Consider the following 14,551-nt stretch of genomic DNA (forward strand, 5'->3'; position numbering starts at 1 on the left):
CTGTCATAACCTGAATTGCATGTTTATGTTTGTAGGTACAAGAGAACTTTTTACGGGTTTTTCTCTGGGGTAACATGCTGTAGACATTTATAAGAACTGATGTGGTGTAGCCATTAGAGTGTTAGACTATGATCAGAAGGACTGATCCAAATCACCATTAATCCATGGTCAAGAGTGGTGGTGAGGGTAAAGGAAGGAGAGGACCACAAGCTTTTTGGAAAGGGGGGGCGGGGAAATGTAATAAGCATCCTGTCCAAGCCCTTTTCGGCTGCTACGAGAATTGAGCATTTGTGGGAATGCAGTTTAACAATAGGGACAAGATAAGCATAGTTTAATTCTAAACTGCCAAACGGAGAGTAGTCAGAAGCATAGCGTATAAACCTCTCTTTTATCCTTATCTTAATAATAGGTGTATGTTTTGAGATAGCAGTAAGAGCCAAAGAAAGGTGTTAGTCTGCGTACACTACTGCTTGACTACTCCTAGCACTGAAGTAGGCTGTAGATAACAAATTAGTTAATTTTTCAACATGACACAGAATTTATTTTTTAAAATAGTTGGGGTTTTTTAAATTACACACTGCATTCCTGTTCTGGTTTGTGTCCTTGGCTGACTGCACAAATATGAATTAAATGCAAACTTAAGATGCACCCAGTGTTTGCATTAGTGTTGTTGAAGGACTTTTGAAAACATTTGTTTTTCCAAGTGGTAGGTCGGAGCAGAGTTAACTAGGTGGGTGGGGAACCCTGTTGTTGAAGTTGGCCAAAAATGCTCCGTAGGTAGTCAAAGCATTTTATTTGTATGTATGTATTCGTATTCCAGAAAAGGAAATGTGCTAATCTTTACTTTTGCTATATTTTTCTTTTAATATAATTCAATGAAAAGTGAAAGTCCTTGCTGCCTGCTAGCTGGCCGATAGACATAATGAGAACATGTAGTGCTCTTAATGCACTATATTGATATAGTGCTCCTTTTCCCTTATGGGGTACCCAAGAGCCCATATAGAGTCCTTTTGTAGGTTCTCTATCGGTAGGAGAAAATAACAAAGACCAACCAAAGAATATTGAGAAGCAAAGCAGCTAGTAAGCCTGATTTTTATTGACTGTTGCAACAGGGTGCTCCCCCATACACAGGAGAGGGGAGGAACCACGAACCATGTGTGCTTGCCCTTATGTAGACATTTTGAAATACCCTGCCCTGGAGCTCAAGACCACCCCTCCATACACCATACCTACATCACAGAAAAGGCGGTCAACAACAGAAATCTGAATGTTTTTCCTGTCTGCCAGGTTATCTGATAATGCCTTATCTGATTGCCTTTTCTGGTAGTCTGGCCATTCCTTTGAGATGGTAATCCTCCCTTCTTGCAGAGAAACATTTGGTCAGTTTGGGAGTTAAAATGGTTTCAGGACTGTCTTCCTGTGCTGCTTCAGACATGTGGTTTATATATTTATGTACGTGTTTGCTTGGTACATTTATGAACATTTATTATATATCATAAGACCTTAAAATTCTTATAACAGTGGCTTGCTAACCTGGATGCTTTCTTCTCTTCTAAAGAAGATGGAAAGTGGAAATGTAATGCAGTTACTACTAGAGGAAAGACCTTGCTCGAGAGGCACGAGGCTTTTAAAAAGAGATATTCTTAGCCTCACAGAAGAACCTTGAGAATTAAAACTCAAATGTTGACCCAAGATTAGAGGAACTCTGGGTTAGGTTTGAAACTTCCTTACTGAAAGTTTCTTCCCTAGACCTGCAACTGTTCTGGGGCCCTTCTGAACGAATATGTGTTAATCTGTGTAACATTTTGAAATGCAAATGCTTGGCGATCCTTGGTTTGAACAGTTGACAGGTGCCACATAATACCCATTCCCCATTTGTATGAACTTGGTTGTTTAGTGCAGGGGTGGGCAACCTAAGGCCCGTGGGCCGGGCCCGCAGATGGTCTGGGAATCAGCGTGTTTTTACATGAGTAGAATGTGTCCTTTTTAAAATGCATCTCTGGATTATTTGTGGGGCATAGGAATTCGTTCAATTCCCCCCCCCCCCCAATATAGTCCGGCCCACCACATGGTCTGAGGGGTGTTGGACCGACCCATGGCTGAAAAAGGTTGCTGACCCCTGGTTTAGTGCAATTTGGAACTCCCTGCCTATTGAGATTAAGCAGGTGCCTTCACTGTACACTTTTCGGGGCCTGATAAAAACAATTGTTCAGACAAGCTTACCTTGATGCTTAGAGAGTTGAGAGGTAGATCTGTTTTAGTATTTTTATTTTTATATATTTTAATGTAAGATTGTGATTTTTTTTCCTGGATTTTACTGTTTTATGTTTTAGTAAACCACTTTGAGGTTGTTGGGTTTTTTTTACAATCAAGCAGGGTATAAATTTTTATGAAATAATAACAGCTGTATGCAAAGTTACTAAGCCTGGAGCATTGTTTATTGCTTCCCCGCCTCCATCGTAAACATCTTCAGATGGTAAGAGAGGAGATAAAAATTACCCACAACTGAAAAGGAAAAAGGCTTTTTGCTCTACAGAAATATCTGAAGCTGCAGCTAGATGGCATCAGTTACTTACAAGAGGGAACCTCCTGCTCAAACTTTTGTAGCATTTAGACCATTCTCAGCTTAGCTAGGGAACTTTAGTGCATGAAGGAATGAGAATGTCAAATTCAGCAAAGTTAACCAAAGTGACAACCTTTAAGCTCTTGGTATCATAAATGGGTTAAACATAGTTAGGCCTTGAAAAATCTAGTTCCATTGAAAGTTTCTGCCTTATATGGTACATATTTTAAATTTATGCATAAATTTGCCACACACAGGAGTCAAATATGCTATGAGAGAAGTATTCATTTGATAAGGAACAGAAGCTGTTATTCAGCGGCGTGGAATTGTGGCAGCAATATTCCCTCTCCTTGTCAGGTAGAGGCTGTAGAAGTGCATTGCGAGTGCCTGTATTCACTAATGGTTGAGGGAACACACAAGTTTAATCCTATGTATTATTTACTTACAAAATCTATGTGCTACTTTGGGGGGCATAGCCAAGGCTGCTCTTAACAAAATAGCTTTAAAAACACAGCAGCACCCACAGTTCTTTAAAACAGGCCAGCTAAAAAAAACCAAAAACTGATGCAGCTCACTTGCAATAGCTACCAGAGCTATCTTCTCTATTTTGCTCCATCTTGAAAATACTAGTCTTTAAAACCCAGTTGAAAACTCTTGTGTGGAGGTCATACACACCTTGGAGGGTGGGGATGGTTTCACAGTCTGGAGGGTACTGCACAAAAGGCTCTCTTCCTCATGCCTGCCAGCTGAATGGACCTTATGGCAGGCATAACAGCTGGGTGAGCCAGGCCTCCGAAGCAGATCTTAACATCCAAGTAGGTTTGTACGGATGCAGCAGCCTTTCAAATAATTTGATCCCAAATTCTTAAAAGATCAGAACCCACTCTTTGATTTGGGCTACAAAACACACAGGGAACTGGTGTCGGAATAGGTTCCATGTGCTCAAATCACCTTTCCCTTACCTGTAGCATTTTGCTCCATTGGAAGTTTCGAAACTGTTTTCAAAGGTAGGGCTAATTACTCAATGTGGCTAGTGAATAATCAATTTCTAGGCAAGTGGTTAGTATAGCAGCTTGAGCCATTACTTGTGCTTCCACAGATGGTGCTGAGTCCAGGACTACCTCCCATCCGCCATCTAGGGCTTGCCATCTCTTTCCACCACCCCTGCAAATTCACACTGCTATATCCTGTCTGGATGAAGTTTCTCTCTATCCCGCTTTACTACCTCCACAATAATCTTTAGGAGAGTTCCACAACCTCCCTGGATTTGCAGAGATGGCAATGAGGGAACTGGGTTTTGACCACAAGAGGAAATATTTTCCATAAATGTGAGGAAACAAGATTTCTAAAACTTAAGGCCAGTTCCAAAATGGATAACCACCCACTTCACATTTTTCTGAAACCTCTTGGCCAGTTAAACTTTGGTTACATTTAGCTAAGGCAGAGATGAGAAACCTATGGCCCTCCAGATGTTATCCCTAAGACGGATGGATCCTTGTACGCCTCCTTCCGTCAACTTCAGCCACGTTGGTGTCAAATGTTTTGCTCTGCCTTCCTTTGGACCACATCAGTGAGGCCGAGAGGGAGATCTTGTCATCTAGACAGCCCAGGACCTCCATATAGGCTGCTCAGTCTTGCACCTGGGGGAGGTTACTTTGGTGCTGCTAATGCAGAGGTTTGATTTCAGACACGCCACCACTGTATATTGAGACAGACAAATGGCAACAACCACCATTTATACTTCCCCCTGACCGTTCACTGTGGTAAGTGAGGCTGATGGGAGTTGGGAGTCTTGACACCATCTAGAGGACCACAGGTTCTCCATCCCTAAGCTAACAGCTTTCCTATTTTCCTCACTGCTGGGTTCGCTACCTACTTACCTTTCTCTTTCAAACAATTACAGGGCAGTCCAATGCAAAGGAATTTTTACTTGGAAATGCAAATTACAATCTTGGTCATACTGAGCCCCCCCCCCAAATAATAATTTTGGTGACCTAGTACATCTAGTCCTTATTTGCTTGGGGGGGGGGACTTTGCAGTTTGCGGTCTTTCCTAATTGCATCCATTTTGAATTGCGCTATTAATACCTGGCTAGCTCACTCTCCCCTACAAAACTCCAGGTGTGAGGATATATTTATGTGAATTTGCACCATTGCTTTTGCCTGAACAGCTCCTTTTTACCTGCTTCTGGTTGAAAAGGAGACACCTGGCCCTGGATTGCCTTGTAGACATAGTGTATCTTTCTTTAAAACATAGAAGAGTTTATTAGAGTGTGATGAAATTGTTCACCTTGGCATCTGACTACTTGATGGGATATCTTGTCAAGGAAATGCTTTCCAATTCTTTTAGTGCATTTTCTTGGTATTCAGTAAAGAAGAACATGTGGCAATGGAATCTGCAGAAATCTGTCTGATGAGCTTCATGTCCATTGCGGCTTAAGGCATTGCTGAAGTGCCCTAGAAACCCAGGAAGGTCCTGCTGTATGAAGCTCTCTGCAAATATAGGAAGGCAGACCTAGGTATACCTGCTCTCTGGAACTTCCTGCTTCTTAAACCTTTGTCCTAATAAAGTTACTAGCAAGGGTGAAATGTTTTTTTCGTATATATATAAAAAATGAAACATGTACCATGGCTGAATTCTCAGCACCAAAAACTTCTTTCATTCATTCAAGCTTACCAAGACTTTAAAAACTGCTGATTTCACTTTGATAAAGTTAGATCAGCTGGTTTTTAACATGTACTTTTCATATGTATTTTAATTGAATGTTTTATATTTTATGTAAACTACTTAATGATTAGTGGGATGTGGGTGCCGCTGTGGGTTAAACCACAGAGCCTAGGGTTTGCCGATCAGAAGGTCGGCGGTTCGGATCCCCGTGATGGGGTGAGCTCCCGTTGCTCGGGCCCTGCTCCTGCCAACCGGTAGCAGTTCGAAAGCACATCAAAGTGCAAGTAGATAAATAGGTACCACTCCGGCGGGAAGGTAAACGGTGTTTCTGTGCGCTGCTTTGGCTCGCCAGAAGCGGCTTAGTCATGCTGGCCACATGACCTGGAAGCTGTATGCCAATAAAGCGAGTTGAGCGCCGCATACCCAGAGTCGGTCACGACTGCATCTAATGGTCAGGGGTCCCTTTACCTTTACTTAATGATTAGGTGGTATTTAAATCCTGTTAAATAAATATGCACTGTTTCAATTGAACTGGATAGGGTGGAGAAATTACTGCCAAAAACCCCCATGCTTGTCGGTCCAGTTTTAAGGTGGAGCAACTACCCTCTCCCACAGAGGTAGCCAATCTGGTGCTCCCCATATGTTGAAATATGTAACTCCAGATTATTACACTGGGTAGCTGGTGCTGGAGTCCCACAGCATTTGGAGGGCACCATGCTGGCTATCCTTGCTCTGCCATGCTGACTGGTAGCTCAGTTGTGCCAACTGCCCCTTCTGCCTTTGAACCCTCTGTTGAAGATTCTCCCTGCAATTCCCAAGAGATGAGAAATACAGGGACACTCTGTAACTTGGGCTGCCTCCTCCTCAGCATTTCCAATCTGAACAAACTGCAAATGAGGCAGCGGGAACTTGTTTGGTGATAGAAATCTTTGAGGGATGAGCCTGCCTGAGTAATGTATGTTCTTGAAGTTTTTCCATGTTCCATTTTATTTCCTGCTTTCTAGCTGTCAACTACACTGATGGCTTTGTGATTAATGCTGATGCCGTATCTCCTGTGTGTGTTTCCATGGCTTCTGATGTCACCAGAATCCCCCCATTTTTGAACTGCAGCAACTTGCCGCATTTGTAGACGAATATTGTATGTGGGCTAGCTAGCTGGCTCTGGAATTTCCTGTAAAATCTACAGTACAAGAGGCCTGCTGTTCTGCCTAACGAAGGCCTGTGAAGAGATCCCAAATCCCTGCAAGTAATAAACAGCAGTTGACAAAAGCTGGACATACTTCAGGTTATATTCCTAAGGAACTGACTGCTTGTTGTGTTGGCAAAAGGCCTAGAGGGACAGCCATCACACAGGAGCAGAGAACTATTGCAGTGACATGCTAATAAGAAATTGGCAGGCTATCTAGAGCAATCTTTCCCATTGCAAACCTGCTCTTTACTGTCATCGGCAAGAGGTGTTGATAGGAGACAAGTGCACAGGCATGGCTCTTGCTATCTGTACACAAAAAGCGGCATGGAGCTGCTATCCAGGTGTGCACTTCCTTTCCTACTGGACCACAATTAGGTGGGAAAGGCCCACACAAGTCCCACCTCTGCCCTTCCCACAGGGTGCAGTGCAAGAGCTCACCCACTGCGACCTGGAGTCCAACAACATCTGGAGGGCCGCAGCTCCCATCAGACTCAGCCAGTACGGCTAATTGTTAGAAATGAGTTGTGAGGGCCACAGGTTTCCCATCCCTGCTGCAATAGCACAGGGTTTCCCCATAAACTCTGGGGGTGCCTGAGCTCTTGTAGATTCATACCAACGGGGATGCGGAGGGACTGCTCAGAGGGTAAAGTGGAGTGTGGGCACCTGCCTTCTATTGAGTCCAAGCCACTGGCCCATTTAGCTCAGTATGATCAGCACCAGAGGTATCCTCCAGATGTTGGACTTCAACGGCCATCAGTCCTTAGGCAGCATAGCCATTGGTCGGGGATGATGCAATTGTAGTCCAGCAACATCTGCAGGGCATCATGTTCTACGTGGAGTGGAAACAGCTTTCCAGGTTTCTTGAGATGGATCTTTTCCATCCCTTCCTGGAAATGCCAGATTGAACAGAGGGCCTTTTGCACACAAAACCTAAGCTCTAGTACTGATACTTGGCCCTTCCCACCAGAATAGATGAAATGTTGTCTCCATTAAGCCTTCCTGTCTGAAGCTTCCTTTTCAGCATCTCTTCTCAGCTGAATAATCAGGGGATCCCTCACCAGGCTTTAAACCAGGCACCCCCAAACTTCGGCCCTCCAGATGTTTTGGACTACAATTCCCATCTTCCCCGACCACTGGTCCTGTTAGCTAGGGATCATGGGTGTTGTAGGCCAAAACATCGGGAGGGCCCCAGTTTGGGGATGCCTGCAAACACTAGTCTGAACACCTTAAATTGGGCCTGCAAACCACCTGGCAGCTAATATATGTATGCATCTTTTGTCTCTGAGATTGCTATAAGGTCTCAAGGTCCAGTTCTACCTCTTGGCTTAAGGTCTGAATGCAATGGTTCCGTTCCATAGTCACTGCAAGGAGCTCCAGATAGTGTCCCCCCCCAGAAGCTGAGTCAGGATTTGAACCTGGGTCTCCCTACTCCTAGCCTCCCACTCTACCTTATGACAACCACGCCAAGTTTAAAGTGGCACAGACAGGTGTGCCTGGGTTTAGATGTGTCTGGCTGTGCTGAAAAAAATATATCTGATTTGCGAGGTGAGGTGGATTTGTTTGGTCCTGAGAGAAGTCAAGGGAAAAGAATGGCTAGCTCTTTTAATTACTTTTGATGTGAGTATGTGAAAACATTTTGGATAATTGGGCACTTTCACTTCCAGAAGTCCTTACCACGTAGAAGGGGCTATAATCACATGTGCATTGTGTTTAGTGTGATTATGAGACTTAGGATTTGCTAATCATTTAACATTAAAGGCTTGTGCTTAAACAAAACATAATTACCACTGCTTAATTTTAATTTTAATTAATGTTATTAGTATTCTCATTAATAAGGCAATTAATTTTAAAATGAAATTAATGCAGGTTGACTTACTTGCAATAATTACTTGGCTGCTTAAATGATTGAATTCACATGGAATGAAATCCAGATATTCCAACTCTGAAGCCATTCAGATAAAGTTCACCAAGGTTGTGAATTTGAATATTTGTTCAAGTAAGCTAATATAGTTGAATTTTATTGGTCTAAAAGCTTTTGATTGTACTCATTTCACTAATGGTCGGTCAAAATGTTACTGGATTCTGAAGTAAATGTTTGCACAGTTCAACTATGTGAAAGCTGCAGAGATCCCTAAGTCTACAATCCAATACTGTACATGCTTACCTGGAAGTAAGCTGTTTTCAGTTCATTGGGATGCACAAAATGTGCCCTAAGGGCCACTTCCTTAGCATCTTTATTGCACCCCTCACCCGCCCATATGGAGATATATTTTTTTGCTGCATTGGAAAAAAATAGAAATATGAGGGGGGAAATGGGGAAAGGGCATTTTCAGCCAGTTATTTCAAAATGGTGAGTGAAGTTCACTCCCCCCCCCATTTGTTTGTTCATTATGCCCCAACCTCAAGGTGGCTTAAAACATGTTAAATTCAGACATCATCCTAAAATAAAACTAAGTATTTAAAGCAACAAAATAAAGACAAAAGAGTCCTTGTGAAAATCAGCCACAGCAACACCAGCAATAAATAAACGTACAGTGGTGCCTCGCTTAACGAACGCCCTGTAAGACTAAATTTTCACTTAACGAAAGGATTTTTCTAGCGGAGGTTGCCTCGCTAGACGAATTCGTTTTACGAAAAATTCATCTAGCAAATCGCGGTTTCCCATAGGAATGCATTGAAATTCAATTAATGCGTTCCTATGGGCAAAAATTTTGGATTATGGTGCTGGAGGAGACTCTTGAGAGTCCCATGGACTGCAAAAAGATCAAACCTATCCATTCTGAAGGAAATCAGCCCTGAGTGCTCACTGGAAGGACAGATCGTGAAGCTGAGACTCCAATACTTTGGCCACCTCATGAGAAGAGAAGACTCCCTGGAAAAGACGCTGATGTTGGGAAAGATGGAGGGCACTAGGAGAAGGGGACGACAGAGGACGAGATGGTTGGACAGTGTTCTTGAAGCTACGAACATGAGTTTGACCAAACTGCGGGAGGCAGTGCAAGACAGGAGTGCCTGGCGTGCTATGGTCCATGGGGTCACGAAGAGTCGGACACGACTAAATGACTAAACAACAACATGGGCAAAAAAAAAATAAAAAAAATCAATGCATTCCTATGGGATTTGCTAGAGGATTTTTTCGGTTTAAGAATTGACCCGTGGAATGAATTAAATTCGTCTAGCGAGGCACCGCTGTAGAATGTAGAATAAATGCCCTACTTTTGAAAAAAAATATGGTATCTCTATGGTAGTTTTTGTTATGTGAATGTTGCCGCAGACCCGGGTGCTGCAGACCCCCAATTTGGAACTATTGCTCACTTTATCTTCATGGTTTTAATCCTCGCGTGGAACTGCTTTGCACCTTTAAGCATTTGGATGAAAAAACCCTCTAATGCTTTCCCCAGCATCTATTGCCCATTAATAGTAATCAATGCCTTGGCTGTCTGCATCACTTTTATCCCTGCCTCATTGGGTTATTTTATTTATCTCCTTGGTGGCTTTGTCGGGATTTACCATTCAGTAAGTGCCACTTCTCATTCCTCTAGCCCCAGTGATCTTGTTAACGTAATCACCGTGCCCAGATTAAATATTTACTAGTTGCTTTTCCTTCTCACCCTTGCCTGTTCTCTTCTTTTAATTAAAGATTAAGCAGGTGGGCATTGGTGTATTTGTCCAGTGGTGGTTTGCTAGAAGTTCTCTTTTTTTTTGTAGGTGCTTTGTTATCACAGATCTGGTAGAGTGAACCTAACATAAAAGCTTTTAAAAATATTGAGCTGTCTTTAGCAGTGAGGCTGTCGTGAATGTAGGCATGCTGGGTATTTGCTGAAGAAACTAACAATCCCAAACCAAATATTCATAGTGAAGTTTGTAGGCATTAAACTTAATAGAGTCTGAAGGACTATCTGGAGAAACTCTGCGTTTGTATGTAGCATTTGAAATACATGTAGCATTTGAAGTGTGTCAAAGCATAGTTTTCCAGGTGTATCCAACCTACCAGGGAGCTTCTTTTCAACAGTGAGAATAAGAAACAATGGATTTTTTTAAAGTGTGTATTCCTCTGTGCTGCTCATTTCCTCTATAGTTTCAGAAGACAGGTCAGTTTTAATTATTTTACAAAAAAATTTTTTTACATGCTCGGTTGTAAAAAAAACCCCTACCAAAACCCAACAGCAACCCTCAAAGCAGTTTCCAAAAAGATACAAACAAAAAAACAAGAAAATCAAGAAAAAAATTGCAGTCATACTGTAAAATATACAAAAGTTAAAATACTAAAACATATTAAAATTATGCAGCTGGGAGCCCTCTAAGGAGCTGTGACTTGGAGGCAAAGTGGGGCACAAGTCTCCCCCCCCCCCATGGAGAATTGGTAGAGGTAAGCTTCCTGGAAAATGATAAGTAGCCATTCATACATGGGGTTGGGAAGCACTGCATCGTTTTTCTAGAAAAGTTCAAGCCCTAAACCCAGGGGTCAGCAAACTTTTTCCGCAGGGGGCCGGCCCACTGTCCCTCAGGCCTTGTGAGGGGCCAGACTATAATTTGGAATAAAATATGAACGAATTCCTATGCCCCGCAAATAACCCAGAGATGCATTTTAAATAAAAGGACGCATTCTACTCATGTAAAAACATGCTGATTCCTGGACCGTCCGCGGGCCAGATTGAGAAGGCGATTGGGCCGCATCCGGCCCCCGGGCATTAGTTTGGGGGCCCCTGCCCTAAACAATGTGGCATGGAAGGGGGAGTTGTATCCTTTTACTGCGGTAGATTTGTGTAGAACTGGCCCTTGAAACCGTTCTTCAGGAAGGTAGGTTTCATACTGATTGACTTCCTGAAAAATTCTGTTGGATGCTAAAGTTTGGGCTCTTTCCAGCATATAAGATGTGGCTAATCATGCATCTCAGGTTTTGTCTATTTACACATTCCAGACCAGCCAGATTTATATTGGGTGGTATTCAACTAAGTTTTACTCAAAGTAGACCCATTGAAATGAATGAAGATGACGCAAGTTAGGTACATTAGTTGAATACCACCAATTGCATATTCAGCTTTAAAAAGGTAAGGGTAAAGGAACCCCTGACAGTTAAGCCCAGTCGCGAACGACTCGGGTTGCGGTGCTCATCTCGCATTACTGGCCGAGGAAGCTGGTGTTTGTCCACAGACAGTTTTTCTGGGTCATGTGGCCATCATGGTGAAACCAGAGCAGCACATGGAAACACCGTTTACCTTCCCACCAGAGCGGTACCTATTTATCTATTTGCACTTTGACGTGCTTTCGAACTGCTAGGTTGGCAGGAGTAGAGACCGAGCAACGGGAGCTCACCCCATCACGGGGATCCGAACCGCCGACCTTCTGATCAGCAACAGCGCCACCCGCATCCCTATATTCAGCTTGGTTGTCCTTAAAAAAGAAAAGCCTTTTTCACCACAGGAAACACGATTTATCCCTCTGATGATTTTAGTTGGGCTATTCTGTATCTTCTCTTAAGTTTTATACATGTAGGGCTATTCAAATAGTCTCCCAGGTCCTAGTCTGACAAGCTAACCATTACACCAGTGTCAGATTCCTCCTCCACAGTCTCAGTGCTGCCCTTGTAGAACACAGCAAGGAGGAAGATGAGGACAAAACTCCACCTGTCATTGGATCTGGCTGTACTTCACTGTCGGAGCTCCCTACCTTCTGCCTCAGCATTTCCAATGGGACTGCAATCGAATATTGTATTTGTACAACAAGATCACTAAATTCAGCCCTTTTCCCAAGACTTCCCTGCACTGAATGCTTGCCCTTGCCGCTGCTGCAGCTTTTTCCTGTTATAACCAAGAGATATTTCCTGGGTGAGTTGTAGGCAATTTAAAACACCAGCGGTGCACATTGTTTTGTAGGCATAAATGTTGACGGCCATTTGCTGTTCCATTGCCCCTCACCCAGTTTGATCAGGGCTTTTGGAGCTCCTTGTGTTTGGGGATTTTAATGCACTGGATTATATTTCGCCCTCTGCTAGGACGTAATACCTTTCTTAACCCTTGGCACTAGGTTATTTGAATAATGCAGCTTCCAATGCACTTCCCTCCATTATTAAAAAAAAGCTCATTTTTAATTGAATTTCTTGAACACATTCATAACAACTTTTTTTTTAGCATTCCCCCCCTAATTTTAGAAACCAGTAAGATAAGATGGAGATCAATAATAAGGTACACAGGTTGAGAAACTGACCTAAAACAGACCTTCTCGTGCCCATTTGCTGCACTCAACCAGTAGGTGGCAGTGATACGCCAAATTCAACTTTGCATGGACCCGTTACCATGGCAACTGAAAACACTTCTCCCAGAGCCACTCAGCTGAATTAATAGCACAGACCGGGGAAGGATGCAGTTGAACATGTCCAGGAAATTTGGAATTCTGGATGCGTAACACACAGGCTCTTGGGGAGGGGTGTGTGTTATTTCCTCATTCAAGAAAAAACACTCTAGGCTTTTTCTAGCACTCACCTTTCAAGAGAAAAGTTGCAGCCCAATCACAACCAGGTTTAACTGGAAACATGGCCAATTAAATAGGTATTTGTTTATTTTTAGTTAGTGTGCATAGACCTGATCTTTCTTGCACAGACCCTCCCCTCCAGAATTTATCCGGGACTGCCAAATCCTAAGCTGCTGCTCCTCGCCTTTCTCTACCATTCATGCTTTAGACTCATCATTATCTATGTCCCAGACACTCCGAACACAAAAATAGCTCTTGCTAGGCCTTGGGGCTGAAGGCCTGCTTCTTATAGGAACAGTTCTGTAACTAACCATAACTGTGCCTGGGTGCAAACAATATGTTGTGCACCCCCTACCCCATTGCTATTTGCATAAACAAACAAAAACAATAATTTGCAGGGCAGTCTTGTGTTGGCAATCCTGACGCTCACAAACTCTTAAAATGCGTACATTACACAAGGCGGTATGTACACAAAAGGCAGGGGCCAGTCTTGCGCGCCCCTTGCCACAGATCTTGCACCCTGTGTTGGGACACCACCTGCAGTGCCCCTAGCTACGCTTCTGTGCATGAGAGATTCGTCTTAGTAGCTGTGTGTGTAAGATGATCAGGAGAGAACACTTTGCTTCAAAGCACCAAAGATCCTGAGTGGTCTAAGTCACCTTTGCTGCCAAGGAGTGTGGTGGAGTCGCCTTCTTTGGAGGTCTTTAAGCAGAGGCTTGACAGCCACCTGTCAGGAATGCTTTGATGGTGTTTCCTGCATGGCAGGGGCTTGGACTGGATGGCCCTTGTGGTCTCTTCCAACTCTATGATTCTATGACCTCCCTGAAATTCTGTGAGCAAGCCCTTCTTGTGCTTCCCTAGATACAGTGTAGCTGGACTTCAACCCAGATATTGGCACTGTATCTTTAACGCATGTCAGGGACAGGGAACCTGTCAACCCTTCAAATGTTGGACTGCAACCACCATCACCCTGACCAATGGAGGCTGATGGGAATTTGTGGGGGGTGGGGACAGAGGTTCCCGATCTCTGGCATATGTGATGGGAGAGGCTGCTGTTGCCCACTTCCGTCCGGGGCATCCTCACGCAACCTTCTCTCTTTGCTGTGGGGCAAAACCAAAGTTGTCCTCACTTCAGTAAGCAGGGCTGGAGGGCCAGGTATGAAGAGGAAGGCATACTGATGGCGACCTCTCTGACTGCATGAGCAACGGTGAAGGAGTAATCTCTGGGTGGGTTGCAATCTGTCATTCCTTACTCGGATTCTGATTCTAGCCATTTGAAGTAACATAAAGGCTTCTATTTTCTCGCCAGTGCTCCTGCCTCTGGTTTCTTGCTCAAATATACATTCAGACCTCTAATCTGTGAGAACTGTAGAAGCTATTGATTTTGTGGAGCCCCAACCTCTATTGTTAAAGCTTCTGAGTGCCCTGAAAGTAGTGATGTTCTAGTGCCTTCAACGGTACAGCGGTTGCGCCACTGCTTTTAGAGCACAGGGCTGTCGTTTCTGTGCACATCAAGTGGTAGCCATTATACCTTTGGTGTACATTAGTAGTGTTCAGCTATCCTTTTATCTCATGCTAAGTTCCATGAGAAACAAGGAGTGGGCCTTACTTCTTGGTAACCACCAGTGCCACATGCAGTTTTGTACAGATTTTAATCAGAT

The sequence above is a fragment of the Zootoca vivipara genome, chromosome 7 (assembly GCF_963506605.1).
Source record: "Zootoca vivipara chromosome 7, rZooViv1.1, whole genome shotgun sequence".
Lineage (NCBI taxonomy): Eukaryota > Metazoa > Chordata > Lepidosauria > Squamata > Lacertidae > Zootoca > Zootoca vivipara.